General features: G+C 38.9%; 1 long non-coding RNA gene across 2 annotated transcripts in view; it reads left to right on the forward strand.

Moving 5' to 3' along the window:
* The window catches only part of LOC125149162 (uncharacterized), a 135,695-nt gene that overhangs the window by 3,738 nt on the left and 116,826 nt on the right, over nucleotides 1–15,131 (forward strand). The window lies entirely within an intron of this gene.

Raw genomic sequence — 15,131 nt, forward strand, 5'->3', positions numbered from 1 at the left:
AGCACATTTTTGTGTATTTATTGGCCATTTTTATGTCTTCTTTTTCCCTATTTATGACTTGTGTCAAATATTCTATTGTATTGGTTATTTTTATGTTCTTTTTTCTTCTTTTTTAAGAAGCAGTCTGTTTTGGGGTTAGCTTTAAAGCTCATCTAAAAAGAGTGAGTTAATGTTGAGGGAACAAGGTTAGGTGAAACAATAATGAAGGGAGGCAGCATGTCTGGTTTTTTTTTTTTTTTTTAAATGTTTATTTATTTTTGAGACAGAGAGAGACAGAGCATGAACGGGGGAGGGGCAGAGAGAGAGGGAGACACAGGATCTGAAGGAGGCTCCAGGCTCCAAGCTGCCAGCACAGAGCCCGATGCGGGGCCCGAACTCACAAGCTATGAGATCGTGACCTGAGCCATCCAGGCGCCCCAGCATGTCTGTTTTTAAAAAATATATATGTTGTTTGGAATAAGTACCATATTTATGCAGTAAGAATAGGAGTTCAGGAATATCATATCTGTTTTTAACATATTCCCTTTCTCCCTTTTCCATCAAAAGGGTTAATCTATTCACGTGTTTCCATTTTATCACCATTACTTCTTCCCAACACTGTGGAGGACCCATTTATAATAGCAATAAAATGATGAAATATCTAGGAATAAATTTAACAAGAAATATGTGCAAGTTTTATGAAGGAAACTTTAAAACCCTACTGAGGGACATAAAGGAAGCCTTCAGTAAAATAAAAGATATAATTTATTCTTTCTAGCAAGATTCAATAGTGAAGGTATAAAGATGTTTATTTTCCCCAAATCAATCTTTAAATTTAAAGCAATTTCCATTAAAATACCAAGAGGATTTTTAAAAACTGCCACACTTCATCAAAATAAAATGGCTCATGGGGCGCCTGGGTGCCTTAGTCGGTTAAGGGTTCGACTTAGGCTCAGGTCATGATCTCACAGTTCGTGAGTTCGAGCCCGCGTCGGGCTCTGTGCTGACAGCTCAGAGCCTGGAGACTGCCTCAGATTCTGTGTCTCCCTCTGTCTCTGTCCCTGCCCCACTCATGCTCTGTCTCTCTCTGTCTCTCAAAAAATGATTAAATGTTAAAAAAAAAATTTAATAAAATAAAAAAAACAAAAATAAACAGCTTACAATAGCCAGGGAAATGCTGAAAGAGAAAAATAGAGATGGAAGCCCCTCCAAATAAAGTATTTTATTTATTTATGTATGTATGTATGTATGTATGTATGTATTTTTAAAGTTTATTTATTTTGAGAGAAACAGAGACAGCACAAGCTGGGGAGGGTCAGAGAGAGAGGGAGAGAAAGAGAATCCCAAGCAGGCTCTGCACCATGAGTGCAGAGCCGGACATGGGGCTTGAACTCACAAACGGTGAGATCTTGACCTCAGCCGAAACCAGGAGTCGGACGCTTAACCCACTGAGCCACCCAGGCGCCCCTAAAGTATGTTTAGAAGTTCATAATAATTAAAATGTAAAAGTTTTGTACTGAGAATAAAAAAAAAGAAAATAAAGAATCATGAGACAAATTAGAACATATACAGAGATTTAGATTTCGGCAAAGGGGTCTTTTCAGATCAGGGATAAATTGAATGAGGGCAACTGACTACCGTCAGTTAGAAATAAAGCTGAATCAAAAAAATAAAAATAAAAAAAAATAAAGTTGAATCTTCCATCTCACCTTCTTTAACAAAAATAAAATTCACCGGAATCAAAGATTAAAATGTTACAGTAATTAAAAAGGCACCTACACATGTTCTAGAACAGTGGTTCTCCAGGCATAGTGTGGGTGGCAATTTTTCCTCCCAGGGGACATTTGACAGTGTCTGGAAACATTTTTGGTGAGCACAACCAGAGAGCAGGGGATGCTACTGGCATCCAGTGGAAAGAGGCCAGGGATGCTGCTAGGCACCCTCCCCGCCTAGGACAGACCACAGCAAAAACTCCCCTGCCCACAGTGCCCAGGTTGACACAACCTGTTCTAGAAGAAGACATAAATATGATCTCGGAGTGAGAGAGGCCTTTTTAGTCAGGCTGTAAAATCAAGAAACAATAAAAGATATAAACATAAATAAACTTAAGTTTCAGGAAAAATTCCATACATTTTCCAAAAACAAAGAAAATGGGAAACAATGCTTGCAGCTCATGTCAAGCATATGACCAATTTACCTAATTTATGAAGAACTCATACAAACTGTAGGAAAGAAGAAAGAACCCTGATTTTCTTTTATTTTTTATTTTTTTAACGTTTATTTATTTGAGAGATACAGTGCAAACAGGGGAGGGGCAGAGAGAGAGGGAGACACAGAATCAAAAGCAGGCTCTGCACTCCGGGCTCCGGGCTCCGGGCTCCGGGCTCCAAGCTCCAAGCTATCAGTACAGAGCCCGATGCGGGGCTTGAACCCACGAACTGTGAGATCATGACCCGAGCCAAAGTCAGACGTTTAACTGAGTGAGCCACCCAGGTGCCCCAAGAACCCTGTTTTTAAAAAGTTGGGCAAAGTCTGTAGATAGGCAGTTCATCAGAAAAAGGTATTCCAAAAAAAAAGAAGAAAATTTTATGTGGAAGTCATTACAACAGTGAAGTAAATTAGATTGAATTGATATGGAAAGATTAATAAAATATATTGATAAGGGGTTTTTTTTTTTTTTAGCAATACAAAACAATTATTCCTTTTGTATAAAGTATTTCATGCCTATATATTTTGGAATGAAACTCAAATATTAAGAAAGTATTCACAACGGCTACTTTTGGAGGAAGAAAGGGAAGGGAATATTATGCATCATAAGGGGGCTATTACTTTTTTTCATCTTGTGCTTTTTTTGTACAAGCCTGAGAAGAGAGAGAGAGAGGTAAGATTGAGTTAGAGAGGCAAGCATCCAATCATTGACTGGTGCAGAAGGCCTACATCATTTTATTTTACCTTCACTTACTCCTTCAGCACTCTTCCTTTCTTTATGTATGTCTGCATTTCTCACCTGTACTTTCTTTTTCTCTTAAGAACTTCTTTTAACATTCCTTGCAAGGCAGGTCTACCATCATCATTTTTAATGACTAAATAATAGTCCATTGTAACTGTAGAAATCATTTATGTACCAATCCTCCTATATTGGACATTTAGGTTTTGTTCTGGTTTGAGGTAGAGGGGATTTTTGAAGATCCTGTATAGAAATAAGCAGGGATCTAAAGTAGCAGACTGAAGTTGTATTTGGGGCCTTTAAGTCTGGCTCTTTGGTCCAGGAGCCATGGGTGGTTAATCATTAGCAAGTGTGAATAACCCCCAGTGACACCCTGGGAGCTCATTATTCATTGCCTTTTACAGGACATAATAACAAAGGCTGTCAAACCATTTACATTGTTGAACTGGATGACCAAATCTGCAAAATTAGAAAGATTAATCCTGATGCAGGTAATTTTTACAGAAAATTTGGCCAAGCATTACAGCATGTAATGTAAATGTAAAAACAGGGCAAGATGCTTTTCCACAAACCAAATTAATACATGCTATCGGTGTACGAATAGAGTCGGCATATCCCCTGAAAGGCATGGAACGTTTAAGTAAAGGCTTTCTCTTCTACTGGCATATTTGTAAAAGGGAACAATCTGTTATCTCCTGAAGTGTTTCAGCAGGCCTCCACAGGATGTCATGAAAAAGCGAAAACAATTCTTCCATATTACCTTAAAAGGCAGGAAAACATATTCATGTCCACGCTACTTAGATATACTTTATTTTTTAAACTTAGATATATTTTATTTTTCCAACCCGTTTTGGAAGCTGCCTCAACAACACATTTACAGAGTAGATTAGCAGGGCTCCTCTTCCAGGGTGAAAGAAATGTATAAATCATTCCCTATTTGGGGGCGCCTGGGTGCCTCAGTCGGTTGAGCTTCTAACTTAGGCTTAGGTCATGATCTTGTGGGTCAGAGTTTGAGCCCCGTGTCGGGCTCTGTGCTGACAGCTCAGAGCCTGGAGCCTGATTTGGATTGTGTCTGTCTGTCTGTCTCTCGCTCTCTGCCCCTCCCCCCACTCATGCTTTTTCTCTCTCTCTCTCAAAAATAAACATTAAAAAAAAACTCAGTCCCTATTTTTCTCTTCCCTTCTGCTTGTGCTTGGTAACAGTGCACACATGTGTCTACTAGTCCTGAATAAAAATTTTTAAAAGACCTGAAAAATAGCCAGGTGACCTCAGAAACAAAGACTTTGTCATGCCTAGAATGTCGTTGTTTTGCTTTTTTTACTTTCTATTATGGAAAATTGAAATATGTCTCATATGGAGATCCCAGTGTAAAGAATCCCCACATACCCATCACCTAGATGCAACAATTATCAACCCAAGGCCACACTCTTGCTTCATCTGTGTCCTCACATACTCCCTTCTCTCCTGTATTATTTTGAAGCAAATACCAGACATCATATCATCTCTGGATAAGCTCTTACAGTTAATGTTCTGGCTGGCAACTCCTTATTCCCTAGTTTAAATGGTTTGTTTACTAATGGGACTAAGAAGTCCCAGAATTATGCCCTATTGTATTTTCCTTTCTAGCTATTTCTGTTCCTATGGTTAAACGTTCTCTTCTTGCCAGGGAGAACAATTACGTTTTATCCATAGATAGTATTTTAAGGCTTTTAGCTCTACTAGCCTCTTTTAGACCAATAACTGAGGTAAATTTTCTTTTTTGGACAGTCCTACCCTCAAATACTTATTTCCATTTCTCCTATTTGAACAGTCAGACTGTGTGTCCTGACTTTTTTTGGTTCAGGCAACATGTCCTCTAGAAATACTGTTTTATTTACTGACCCTAAAGAAATGAATTACTTTAAAAAATTAATGTCTACAAATGATTTTAGGGCCAATTATTTCCTCTTTGGGTACTGTGTGTGTGTGTGTGTGTGTGTGTGTGTGTGTGTGTGTGTGACAAGAATAGGGAGATGGGGGAGTAAAGTCTAGAAAGCTTTGATACATCTAGTGTGGAGGTGTTTTCAGCCAGGACAGCCAGATGGTAACATGAAAACACACATGGGCCTTATTCCACAATGTAGAAACATAACATTCTGACCATTAGATTTGAAAACAGTAGTATTTCAGATAGCTGAGCTGTTTTTACTTTCTTCCTCCCTCCCTTCCTTCTCTTTCTATCTCTCTGTCTCTGTCTGTCTGTCTGCCTGTCTCTCTCTCTCTCTCTCTCACCATTCTTGGACACATTATCCCTCATTGGAAACCAGCAATCTGTGATTTGTTCTAAATATTTTGTACTTTGCAAGAATCCCATTTAGTTTTAAAAATTAAACAAAGCAACCATTTCAAAAAATGTTCCAGATTTCATGAATTAGGTTCACTTTATTTTCATCTAATAAAGTCCTATGTTCATCTACCAGCTTCTTTATGGGAAGGAGTATAGAAAAATCCTACACAAACTTCTACATCATCAGTCACTGGTCGCTTCTTATTTGTCGCATTGCAAAGTGCATTTTTCAAATGGATTAATTATTCCGTAACCAGTGCGCTTTGCCTTCTGTTGACATTTTGCGGAGCCTCCAAGAATTCTTGAGACACCCCCCCCCCCCAACCCCCAGTCTGAGATACAAGCCCTTCTGTGTAGCTTTGGAAATCCAATTCACAAAATAAAGCCCCCGTTTTTTCATACTAATGATATTGTTTAGGAAAATTTCCTTTCTGACAGAACTTAAACGTACATTTGTTTTTCCCATTTCTCCCTCTTGCACCTCCCAAAATACGTATCTTATTTTGTAAATTGTAACTTGCATGAAAAATGCAAAAAAAACCACACACACACACACACACACAAAAAAACAAAAACCAACAAAACTCACCCTCTAAGCCAGGAAAAAAAAAATCACGCGAATTTAGTTTGTTAGACTTCAAGTTGGGTAAAGAAAATTTCACGAAGTTATTGTTAAGGAATCTTTATCTGGTAACATGTGGTCTAAGCTAGGAAAAAAACTTACAATCTTGGCAGGGGAAGTTGACATTCATTCCTCATGTATTAGCCCATGAGTTGTAGGATAGAAGCCTCCCCCCGCCACCCCACCTCCAATCACACAGAGCAGTCATCCCAGCTACAGATTGCTCTTGAGAAACAAAGCCTAGAAGGATTGGGGGACATTCAGGAGTTTGTACTCTCTCTTCCACATTAATAAAATTGAAGATTTATTTTCTTTTACCTCGGGGCCGTTAGAGCTACACTCTAACCATCCACTCCAGACATTATCCCAATGGCATAGAAACAAATCAAAAATAAAATTGGGTACTTTTAGGATTCAGCTTCATTTGTTATATCAAGTCTGTTTGTCACCCTAAATGTAAATAATGCCTATACCCACGCTGTGAGATTATGCCGCCCTCTCTCTTGCAGTTTACTGCAGTGAGCTTGGACTTACTTTTATCATCATAAAAACCAGTAGGTGTTATTTTTTAAGTTAAAGACCTCGGTATCAGGTTCTAGGTACAATGAGAGGTTCTGCATGGAAACTGAAATAGTGGTATTCGTCACTTGGCAAACATTGGCAAAAAATGGCAAATATTCTTGATTGCTCACTATGTGTAAAGTGTTAAGCTGGTTGATATGAAAGCTAAGCAAGTGAAGAACAATAGATAATGTGCTTGGGAGTTCAAAGGAGGAGAAAAGAGGAGTAGTGAAGTGAATTTCAAAAGTGGAAGAAAGTAGGATTGGCAAGGATTTGAGGAAAAGGAGGCCTTTTGTTCAAAGCTGGTGAGAGAACAGCTTACCAATGTATGTCTGAAGTCTTACAAATGGGTGCACTCTTCGGGGGATTTATTCTAAGGTTCAGTGGTCTAATTTGGCAGATACAGAAAGCAGGTTCGTGGAAGGTAAGCTTTGAAAGGTATATTGAGGTCAAACTGCTAGACTGAGGGGGGGGTACGGGGCCTCATTCTGTAGGAAATGAAGACCTTTTGGCAACACTTCTGGAAGACGAAGTTCACAGTTGTCTCCAGAATGAATCAGAGGCAAAGAGTCTGGTTATTAGGCTTTTAAAAAATTGAAGGCCTGACATTACACTGTGGCTGTGAAAGGGGAAATGATTTTTTCACTTGGCACTTGAAGTTTCTAAAAAATAAGACAAGATTTATTGTGCCTTGATATTTGATGCTGTACAGTGTTACTATAAACACTTAAAGCATAGAAGACACTTTACCATTGTTTATACTATAAAAAAAAAAAAAATGAGTAACCTAGATGAGAACACGAGCCTACTTCAGGCCAGGCTGGTGCCAGAATTCAGACTGCCTAAGTTGGCTATTTTACTTTGCTTTAATTTTCCTGTTCACACTGCAGAGGTCAAAGGGTGCAACAGGGAAAGGCTTGCAAGATGCTTGATTTCTCAGGGTCACCATCCTTGGGATGGCGGTAAGCAGGCTGTTGGCTCATTACTGTAGTGACTGAGATTACTTCCTGAGCCAGCTCGTAACTATTATTTAAATAGGCTGTTTCTTACTGTGATTGGCAAGATGTTACGAGATCCCTGGTCCGGAAGGAGGCTGTTCCTTAAATGTTTTGTTGAATGAACCTGCAGTTTGTAATCAGTTCTGGGGAAGGAGCGCTGGTGTTGTGGGGTTAAAATATAAATCTGGGGCTGTCAACCCTCATTCCCTTTTTTTGTATGTGTGGTAAAATGCACATAATGTAAAAATGACCATTTTAAGCATTTTTTAAGTGTACAATTCAGCGGCATTAAGTACATTCACAGTGTTGCAACCAGCACAGAACATTTTCCTTGATACTAAGCTGAAAGTCCATACCCACTGAACACTAACCCCCATTTGCCCCCTCCCCAGCCCCTAGCAACCTCTATTCCACTTTCTATCTGTATGACTTTACTACTTTACTACTTATATGAGGGTATAAGTCAATCATATAGTATTTGTGCTTTTGAGTCTGGCTTAGTCCACTTAGTATAATGTCTTTAAGGTCCACCCGTGTTAGAACATGTGTCTGAATTTCATTATTTTCTCATTTACTTTTGTTTTGTGATTTTTTTATTTTAATATCCTTTCAGCCTTATCAAAAAAAAAAAAAGTAATAAGAATAATACAAAGCAGGGGCGCCTGGGTGGCTCAGTTGGTTAAGCATCTGACTTCAGCTCAGGTCATGATCTCGTGGTTTTTGAGTTCGAGCCCTGCTTCGGGCTCTGTGCTGACAGCTCAGAGGCTGGAACCTGCTTCGGATTCTGTGTCTCCCTCTCTTTCTGCCCCTTCCCTGCTCTCTCTCTCTCTCTCTCTCTCTCTCTCTCTGAAAAATAAATAAACAATTTTTTTTTAATTTTTAAAAAAGAATAGTACAAAACACTCTCATATACTCTTCACCACCCAGATTCTTTAGATTTGGTTCATTGTTCACACATACACAATCATTTCCCACATATATATCCATTTTCCTTGAATGAGTTGAGAATAGGTTGCAGATATGTTACCCCTTGAGCACAAAATACTTCGGTGTGTATTTCCTAAGAACAAGGACTTCCTCTTACAGAATACAGTTATAACATTAGGAAACCAACATTGATACAATGCTATTACCTAAAATATGGACCAAATTCATATTTTGCTAGTTGCAAAAAATGTTTTTCATAAGAAAGCAAAAATTTCTAGACTTAAGACCCAATCTAGAATCACACATGTTATATAGTCAGTATATCTCTTCAGTCTCCATTCATCTGGAACAGACTGTCTTTGTCATTCATGACCTTGGCATTTTTGAAGAGTAAAAGCCTCTTATTTTCCAGCAGCACACTCACTTTGGCATTTTCTTATGTTTCCTCATAATTAAATTGAGGCTGGGCATTTAAAAAAATTTATTTAAATCCAAGTTAGTTAACATATAGTGTACTAATGATCTCAGTAATAGAATCTACTGACTCATCACTTACATATAACACCCAGTGTTCATCCCAACAAGTGCCCTCCTTAATGCCCCTCACCCATTTAGCCCATCCCCCTACCCAACACCCCTCAGTTTGTTCTCTGTATTTAAGAGTCTCTTACGGTTTGTCTGCCTCTCTCTTTTTATCTTATTTGTCCTTCTCTTCCCATATGTTCATCTGTTGTATTTCTTAAATTCCATGCGAGTGAAATCATGTGTCTGTCTTTCTCTGACTGACTTATTTCACTTAGCCTAATACACTCTAGTTCCATCCATGTTGTTACAAATGGCAAGATTTCATTCTCTTTGATTGCAGAGTTATATTCCATTGTATATATTTACCACATCTTCTTTATCCATTTGTCAGTCAATGGACATTTAGACTCTCTCCATACTTTGGTTATTGTGGATAGTTGAGCCTGGGCATTTTTGACAGATGTATCACAAAAAGTGACATTATGTCCTGCTCAGTACATCATATTAGGTGGCACTTGATTTCAATGCTGACTTGTAATGTTAGCTTTAATTATTTGGTTAAGGTGGTGTCTAATCCATTATGATTCTAGCTTGAATCAAATATTACTGTCATATTTATCAATTCTCACACCATAATTTCTTTTACATTTATTTGTTGGCATTCTACTATTGTTGGCATTCTACTAAGAGCTTTTCCTTTCCCCATTTTTTTTGCTTGCTTGTTTATTTATATCAATATAGATTTGTGGAATCCTTCTATTCGGTGGGTTATAACTGATCACTGTTACTTATTTTGATGATCAGATTGTCTCCTATTTGGCCAGTGGGAGCTCCTCAAACTGACTCCCTTATCCTTTTGACTTGACACTGTCTTTTTTTTAGGACTTTCTTGTTTTCTGGTATGGGACCCATATTGATTTTCAGTGACCTGGCCCTGGAATCAATCATTTCTCCGAGAAATGCTAGTTATTTTCAGTAGAGAAAGTATTTAGAAACCAAGACCTGGGCTCTAAGTGTGCTTAGAACTACTGGAGTGTCATTACTTTTAAGACCTATGAGAGGAGGCAGAGATAGAATGCACACAGAGATGTGCATGCACACATCCACACTCACACACACACCCATACATATACACACCCATATCCACATACAGAAAACCATGAATTCATACTGATACCTTCAATTTCAATCCAACACCACAGGACTCATTTCAGTCCTCCTGGTATTCACAGTTTTATGCTCTTCTCTGACAGGGAGAAAACTGTATCCCCTTGCTCTCAAGGCAATTAGCACATGTTCAATTCTGGAATACATCAGCCACACCTCTGTGAAGAACAAACCTACTATTATTTCTTTTTTAAGTTCATTCATCCATTTTGGGGGAGAGAGAGAGAGAGAGAGAGCACAAGCAGGGCAGGGACAGAGAGAGAGGGAGAGAGAGAATCCCAAGCAGGCTCTGTCAGCACAGAGCCCAACATAGGGCTCTATCTCACAAACTGAGATTATGACCTGAGCCAAAATCAAGAGTCCGATGCCATCCAGGCACCCCCAAACCTAATATTATAATTCAATTTTATTTATTTATTTATTTATCTATTTTAGTCTGAGGGTATAAGGTCAAAATACTGCATTCAAAAGTTTGAGTTAGTTCTCTATTCAACCCTCTTTAACATGACTGTTATTCTTTTGAAATACATTTAGGTTTATTTTTGAAATTCATATTCTATTTTATGGTTGCCCCACATTCTTTTGACTTTATCATCATTTTTTTTTTTTTGTATATGAAACATTAGCATGGTTCCAAAATCAATACTAAGTGAAAAGTTTACCTAGAGAAGGGTCAGTCCTGCAGGTTCCTCCTACCATGTAGGTAACCCCACTAGGTTAACCCAGATTATTGGTTTCTAGTCTTTCCTGTGTTTCTTTTTGCAAAAAATAATTAGATATATGTATATTTCTTTATTATACAATAGATAGTACACTACAGATCAGCAATTTTCAAACTTTTTAGCCTCAGGGTCTCTGAAGAAACAAATTATTGAAGAAACAAAGAGCTTTTGTTTATGTGGGTGATATCCATTATATTTACTGCATTAGAAGTTAAAATTGAGAAACTGTAAAAACATTTACTAGTTCAACTAAAATTAACAGTAATAAGCTCCTAAAATGTAAATATATCATATTTTTGTGAAAAATGATGCCACTTTCTCAAATAAAAAAATAGAAGATGGCATTGTTTTATATTTTTTTGCAAATCTCTTTAATCACTGGCTTAATAGAATACAGCTGGATTCTCTGCTTCTTTAAGTGATCTCTTGCAGTATATTGTTTAGGTAGAAGCATATAAAGAAAACCTAGCCTCAAACAGATCTGTTGTTGGAAAAGGGAAGAGTTATTATTATTATTTTTTTAACGTTTATTTATTTTTGAGACAGAGAGAGACACAGCATGAACGGGGGAGGGGCAGAGAGAGAGGGAGACACAGAATCGGAAACAGGCCCCAGGCTCCGAGCCATCAGCCCAGAGCCCGATGCGGGGCTCGAACTCACGGACCGCAAGATCGTGACCTGGCTGAAGTCGGACGCTTAACCGACTGTGCCACCCAGGCGCCCCGGGAAGAGTTATTTTTAACAGTGTTTTCAAATATTGTTCATGTCCTCTGATACTACTCTAAACACAATAGTGATGAATGAAAAACAGTTATAAATATGGCATATATTAATTCAACTATATCAATAATCACTTTAGGGGTGCCTGGGTGGCTCAGTCGGTTAGGTGTCTGACTCACTCATGTCATGATCTCACGGTTCGTGGGATCGAGCCCCACATCCCCACATCAGGCTCTGTGCTGACAGCATGGAGCCTGTTTGGGATTCTCTCTCCCTCTCTCTCTCTCTCTCTGCCCTTCCCCTGCTCACACAAGCTCTCTCTCAAAATAAATAAATAAACATCAAAAAAAAAAAAAAAAAGAATAGGTTCTGGAAATCACTCACTATCAGTTTATAGATATCAACCTTACTATTTTTTTTTTTAACAGTTCCAGAGCACTCCATTGTATAGGTGTACCATACTTCCATTATTTTCTTATGTTTGGACATTTAGGGTGTAATTACAAATAATTTTGCAATGAACAATCTCATGCATATTTGTTTTCATGTTACTGAAGATGTATGCTGAAGACAACTTCTTGGATGTGCAATTGCTGTGTCAAAAATAAATACGTGTCTGTTTTGTTGGATATTGCCAAATTCCAGTTCACAATGCAAATACCAATTTGCATTTCTACCAGCAATGAATAGGAGTTCCTGTTTCTTCCCAACCTCACAACAAACTATAATGCAGAAGACAGACACATAAATTAATGATATATTAAACCCATAGGCTATCCCTGAAGCTGACACCAACCTTTTCTAAGAAATTTCTTTTCAAATACCAGCCTATGGGATGATTGGATTAAGTAGACCCTAGTCAAAGCTGGGCCAGATTCCCTATTCTGGAAACTCTGGAATTAGAACAGAGGTCCCATTCTGTCTCTGTTAGGAAATGATGTAAAGTTGGGGCCAACTCAATCACATTGGGTCATATACCAACCAAAGCAGAGAAAACTGGTCTGTAGAAGCAGAGATGAGAATAACCTCATTTCCTGATATCTTCTCTAATTCCCATTTTAGATCCTGCAAGGGCTGGTTGAACTTGGATTCCAAGTAGATTATAGTAGAGATTGGATTATAGTAGAAACTTGCTACACATTATTATTCCCTGATATTGTTGCTGATTGGCTACTTATAATAAAAAGAATCACAATTAAGGAAAAGAGTTACAATGCAATGAGATATGATAGTTGATCAGAAGCTTGCATTAATTAGGTTGTAAGCTTTATTTGCTCTAACAAAGACCCAAATAAACATGAAAGAGATGCATTTCTCTCTTTATCAGTTTGAACATAAGCACTCCAGGGCTAATACGGCAACTGTGAGGTGCTGAGGGTCACACCCCTTCTATTTTGTTATTCCACCGTGGCTGCTCTCTTGTAACCTACAATGCCTACTTCAGCTCTTGCTACTTTTCAGCCACTGGCAAGAGAGAAAGGAATAAGGGAGCCATGCCTATTTCTTTTAATAGCTTAAAAATATATGGTATATATGAATTCTTGTCACATCCCATTAACTAGATGCAAGTTACATGTTCAAACCCAGCTATGCTAAGGAGGTTGAGAAATATAGCCTTTGACGGAATGACCATATGCTAATCTAAAATTTGATAATTCTATTGCTAGAGGGAGAGGGGAAAATGCATACAGTCTCAGCCACAACCCACCCACGATAACCCAATTACACACACTCAGCCTTCTTCCTACATACAAAACACACTTGTCCCCTGTTCAAGTGAAACAACCCAAATTTCCATCTGGCCACTGCATTCAGTTCAAAATCTAGGATCTCTGTGACATGCATTCCCCCATCAGGACTCTCTGGGACTGTTTCATGTGAGCATCTTCTGAAAAACAGATTATGTGTCCTCCCCACCTCCACTCACCAAAAAGAGTGATGAATTAGGAATGGGATCATAAGAATCTTCTTTTGGAAAAACAAAGAAAGGGAAGGAAACAGCAATCATTGAACGGCAATGGTGTAATGCTTGCTAAGGCGAAAGGCTCCCTGCACTGGCAATTAAGTATGTTTCTCCATTAGACTCGAGCTCTGCCAGACAATCTCCTTCTTTATTGCCCACTGTGGCCTTCAGCTTTGCCTTTGAAAGGTTCTTCCATCAATCATGCTTCATAGCCACATCTGAAGTGGTATTGAAGGGTAATGCTCTTGTGTAGGTTCAGTTGTGGGAGCCCTGGGGATTGCTTTAGGGGTTGAAGAATTACTAGTTCTTGAGGGCCAGTCTTGTGGATTCTTAATACATTTCTGGTATATTTCCTTCCATTCAACTCCATGGTCAAGTAACCACAACCACACATCATGTCTGGAAAGCCCGAAGAGTCTCCTCTTTTACACACATGGCTCACACCCGCACTCAAAATATGATGGATAACCTGATGCTATGTGAAGCAACTGGCTTAGATTGGGAAGCAACCAAACTTTATTAATCTGGCTGGCTCCTGTTGACTGGTAAAGAGCACATGAGAAAGGTTTCACCAAACCTCCCTCCTTAGAAATGTATTCCATTTCACTCTGCTTTCAAACCTACCTCTTGCCTGGACTCATCCCTCTCATAGGACTTAGTGAAAGACAGAGAAAGCAGTCAACATACATAAACATTCTGACCTTCCTCAAACACTTCTCCTCGAGCTGTGAGCCTGACTGGCATGAGCACTGCCTTCCAAGATATTGCAGGACATAATTTGTCTGAAATTAATATAGCTACTGCTGCTTTCTTTTGGGAGGGTTTAACATGGTATATCTTTCTCCATCTCTTCACTTTTAATCTGTCTTTATATTTAATCTTATAGACAACATATTGCTAGGTCTTGTTACTTTATCCACTCTGACAGTCTCTCTTTTAATTGGTATTTTTAGATCATTCACATTTAAAGTGATTATTATTTTTTTTTAAATAATGTTTTATTTATTTTTGAGACAGAGAGAGAGTGTGAGCAGGGACGGGCAGAGAGAGAGGGAGATACAGAATCCAAAGCAGCCTCAGGCTCCAAGCTATCAGTACAGAGCCTGACACACGGCTCGAACTCATGAACCATGAGATCATGACCTGAGCTGAAGTCAGACACTTAACCAACTGAGCCACCCAGGCACCCCTAAAGTGATTATTGATATAGTTGAATTAATATATGCCATATTTATAACTGGTTTTTTTTTTTTTTCTTCAACGTTTATTTATTTTTGGGACAGAGAGAGACAGAGCATGAACGGGGGAGGGGCAGAGCGAGAGGGAGACACAGAATGGGAAACAGGCTCCAGGCTCTGAGCCATCAGCCCAGAGCCTGACGCGGGGCTCAAACTCACGGACCGCGAGATCGTGACCTGGCTGAAGTCGGACGCTTAACCGACTGCGCCACCCAGGCGCCCCGGTATAACTGTTTTTTATTCATTGTTCTCTTGTTCTTTATTTTCATGTGGGGGCAGGGGTGGGGTTTGGTTCTTTGTTTTGGTTTGGTTTTTTGGTGTCTACACCCAACGTAAGACTCTAGCTCATGACCCTGAGATCAAGAGTCTAGTATGCTCCACTGACTGAGCCAGCCAGGCATCACAGCCTTCTCTGATTTTAATTGAGCATTTTATA

Source organism: Prionailurus viverrinus, chromosome D3 (assembly GCF_022837055.1).
Source record: "Prionailurus viverrinus isolate Anna chromosome D3, UM_Priviv_1.0, whole genome shotgun sequence".
NCBI lineage: Eukaryota > Metazoa > Chordata > Mammalia > Carnivora > Felidae > Prionailurus > Prionailurus viverrinus.